Below are 4,456 nucleotides of genomic sequence, written 5' to 3'. Positions count from 1 at the left end.
CGGATAAAAAGTTTATCCTACTCAGTTGTGCGCATACGTTTTTTAATCGCATTTTTAGAATTTATGCGCATCTTGGCGTTTCCATCCAGCGGTTTTTTATGCGATAATCCAAAATGCGCATAAAAATAGGTGGATGGAAACATAGCTTGTCATGTAACAAGGTCTGTGCCTCTCTCCACCCTGGCCTCCTGCTCTGCCCTGGTCACCTTCTCTGCCGGCTCCTTCTTGATCTCTAAGGGGCCATTCACATATCACGTTTTTTGCACGCTCAAGTTCGTTATTTCAAATGAAGACGCGTGGCAGGCGTGCTCATAATGGAAGCGACGCGGTCGCGACGCGCAAATTTTGTTTAGGCGCTTCCGCACCGCATCGAGATGAAAACATTTAAACTTTTCAGAATGCTGCAAGCGCACCGCAGGTCATGTGACAAGAACCAACCAATCAGCTTCATCCTTTCCTGTAACAACATTGAAAGCTCAGTCAAGATGAAGGAACAGCTGATCATAGCTGTACAGGGATAGCCATTTTTAAATAAATTTAGTAGTAGAGCTACTGCAAGCGATTTTTAGTGCTGCAAATCCATTTATCCTTTGCTGAAACTCCCGAGTCTTCATGGAGAGCGGAGGTCATGGTTGCTTAGCAATGGCAGACGCCTCCGGAGCGCAAGTGCCCGAATGCTTTGGAAAAAAAGCAGAAAGCGGCGCGCCTAGCGTTTTCCACGCGTTTTTAGGCGCGACATGTGAACGGCCCCTAACTCTGCCCTGGTCACCAGTTCCTCCAGCTCCATCCTGGCTCCCTGTTCCACCTCTGTCTCCGGACCCTCTTCAACCTCATGGGCCTGGCCTTCCATCCCTTCTCCTGATCCACCTTTGGTCCACCTCCCTCCTGGACTTAAGTGTGTGTTTGTTAAAGGGGGCTCTGTTACATTCATGTCTTGTGTTCCCCTGTCTTTTATATAAGGACTTTTAAGTTGTAGTGTTTTTGGTTCCAATTTTTTCTGTTCCCTTCCTCTGTTTAATTCCTGTTTGCCTTGTTCCTTGTGCTGTCTTGTTTGTCTCCATAGCCACACTTGTTAGTAACCATAGCAACTAATCACCTCTGCCTGTCCCTTGTTAGCCTTGGTTTTCTTGTGTATATAAACAGGGATGCACATAAGTAGTGCACAAGTGCGCATACACGACTGAAATAAGAACTACGCTGGTTAAATATGTTCAGACCACTCATTTATGTACCAACATTGTTGACAACCCCTTACGAAAATTAACCATGGTTTTATTGTAGTAAAAGTGTAGTAACCATGGATTTTTGGTGTATTGATTACAATTTGTATAACCACAGTTTTACTACAAATATGAGCACTAGGAAGAATACTTCATGATATACCAAGACCATACAAGAAGCAGGTTTGACTTTTGTCTTGTTTCAACAATAATACTGTTGCAAAGAACAAGGAAGTTTGCTTAGATTCACTGTTACCTAATACCATATGATAAAAATGTTTTTGACTGGTTTGTTAATTGTAATTCTGAAATCATATTTTATCGTAAATCTTTAACCAACGCAAAGCTCTTCTCTTAAGATATGATGTTCTTGTTGCTATTATGTCTTGTTTTTTGTCTTTAGCAAGAATATAAATACTCTCAGCTAATCATCCTTTACTCAAACTTTGTTACAGTAGCTGAAAAGGTTCCAAATTCCCATAAAGGTTCTAAATGATTAATAGTAAATGTTTATAAATATTTACAGATGATAATTAGTATCAACTTTAGATTTAGCACAGCAAAAACATGAACAAATAATAAATAAATGATTAGTAAAGATGTGTAAGTACTAGAAGTCTCCATACAATATATATATATATATATATATAAAACACGTCACCTATATATTTAGTTTTTCGTGAGGGGTGGGTTAGTGTAAGGGTATAGAAAATAAAGTATGTACAGAATAAAAACCATTACGCCTATGGAGGTGTGTGTGTGTGTGTGTGATTGAGTTCGAAAGTAAAAGGTTGGTTTAAGCACTTAATGACATTTTCCCATTTTCTGTGACATAATCTAAAGTTAGAACTATTAATACAATGAATAAGTTGTTTTAAAAGCAGAAAACACATGATCTGATAAAAGTATAAAGAAGCCAGGGTGTTTTAATCTAATAAACAGTGCTACAGTGACCTGTTAAAGTGGGACAAATTTCATGATTTCAGATCAACTTTTGATTTGATTCTGATCTTGTTTCAATATTCAATTCATTTGGATAAATTTCAGGTACAGTAGCTTGATGTTCATTTTTCTCAAGGAAAAAAAATCTCTCAACTAATGCTGTAAACAATCAGGGAGCTCTGTCAGCTGGCTATTAAATGTTAAAATTAACAACTCAAATGAATATAATACTGTTTTTATAACAATAATATAATATTTTAATGATATAAGAGTAAAAAATATAATAAATATGTAATATACTCCTCTCATAGATAATTTTTCTTGCTAACTAAAATGCTATGGTCATTAAATTTATGGCTTTCTTGAAGTAAATGGACATATTTGTTACAAGCTGTTGATGTCATGATTCACAAGCATGTTGGCTTTTTTAATTTGGTGTGAGATTTACTTGGGCAGTGCAGCGTGAGACAGAGCCTGAAAGTGTGCGTCTTATGCCAGATTCGTGAGAGTTGGCAACGCTGCATCAGCTTGATTCTTCTCATGAGAGAGTCGTGAAATTCACTTCTCTGCTGAAGATTAAGAGATTGTTATGAAAGATATTATGAATTCAAAGGCATTTTCAAGGCAGGAAAAAACTGCTGTTGCAGAAAAAAGTTAAGAAGACAGCTAAAAAAGAATATCTATATTAATGCAAGTGAAACTGAAGTTATTTAATGAATAATTTAAATAGGTTCACAAAGAGCATAAAAGAAAAATGTTTAGCCATTTTAAAAGCTTTATACTGTATAATCGAAAAGCCTGTATTCATATCTATAAATTTATGTTAATTTAAATTAAAAGCTTAATATTAATGGTCAGAATAGAATTGATATGTGTAATGCATTAGGGATATAATATATACTAAATTATTAGCAGTGACCATATTTTGTCAGATACATGTTTGCTCACAGTTTGGTTTGCAATCCCTTACCTAGAATAAAACCTGCTCTGGAGGGGGTTAGCATGTAACATAAAAATTTACCATGGCGATGAACACAGCTAAAAAAAAACATATTGAAACCAACTAGAGTTTGCTCAATCTAAACTCAAACCTAGCTGGGTAACTGACTTTGTTTAATAGGCCAGAGCTTATTTCATCTTAATTTGAATGAAATGCCCATAGAATATTATGCAATTAATTTCTGGGGTGCAAAAAGAACCTAGAAATGCCGTCGTTCAGTATTTATTTTGTAAATAGTAATCTCATATATTGTTCTACGCACTACTCTGTTACCAATACACCATTATGTTTTCTCTGCTGCAAAGAAGCTAGAGAAAACAGTATCTATGCCCCCATTTCCTCTGAAGGCCCCAACCAACCCGTTGATACGACACTGGGGGAAATACAAAATATAACACACATTGACCTCGATGTGAATGTTGAGAAACCTCATAAAAACCTGCATAGATTCATATTTCAAATGAATTTGTAATACATTATATGACAAGTGTTATTTATACATTAACTATGCCTGATGCCTCGAGTATACCTTGCAGTAAACTCTTGATTGAGTTTGACCATAAATATAACACACACACATACACACACACATCTAATGTCAAGATATTTATATGACAACTTACCAATAATTATGATAATAATTGTAGGCCTAAGCTTTGGCTCACAGCATTCTGAAATGGTGTCTTGTCGAATGCAGGATTCAAACTTTTGGTTTCGATTTCTATCCCTGACTGTGAAGGATCAGATAGCAAGCATTGTTCCTACTGTGATTGGTCGATCCTCAAAGCAGAGGGCTGCGATTGGCCAATGTCAGGTATATGAGTGTGCTACTCACCCTTCTCATTTTTTTTTATTTTTATTAAACATATGAACTCTCCATGCGTACTTATCCACATGTTTACATACTTGGCAGTCAGACACTGGGCATCAGTTTTATTGTGTGGGGAGTTATAAAAAGTCATAATAAGCTGTATTTGGATGGATTAGATTCTGGAATCCCTCATATTACCAGTGAAAACACAATATTACCAGTCAGTAATACATATGGGTCTTACTTGTTAATCCATGAACTACACATTCACTTGAATGTGTCAAAAATGTTTACAGAGATCAAGTTTGCTTGACATTTGATATTTGTCAGACATTCAGCTTTGGAAATCTTTAATAGATCATGAACTATGTAGCATAATGATTATTAACAACAAAATATTTAAATTTTCATTTAAAAAATAACATAAATGTAAAAAAAATATATATATATAATATATATATATATATATATATACTGTGTATA

General features: G+C 35.5%; 1 protein-coding gene across 1 annotated transcript in view; it reads right to left on the bottom strand.

The window, feature by feature from the left end:
* Nucleotides 1-3,862, bottom strand: part of LOC107707770 (protein NLRC3-like) — a 21,439-nt gene extending 17,577 nt beyond the window's left edge. The window contains exon 1 of the mRNA XM_016511871.1: nucleotides 3,786-3,862. The gene's annotated coding sequence lies outside the window, so the exon portion shown is untranslated. The remainder of the gene's footprint in view (nucleotides 1-3,785) is intronic.
* Between the last annotated feature and the right edge of the window lie 594 nt (nucleotides 3,863-4,456).

Source organism: Sinocyclocheilus rhinocerous, unplaced genomic scaffold, assembly GCF_001515625.1.
Source record: "Sinocyclocheilus rhinocerous isolate Xijiao unplaced genomic scaffold, SAMN03320098_v1.1 scaffold1888, whole genome shotgun sequence".
NCBI classification, from domain to species: domain Eukaryota; kingdom Metazoa; phylum Chordata; class Actinopteri; order Cypriniformes; family Cyprinidae; genus Sinocyclocheilus; species Sinocyclocheilus rhinocerous.
This window is presented reverse-complemented; position numbering and strand designations above follow the sequence as displayed.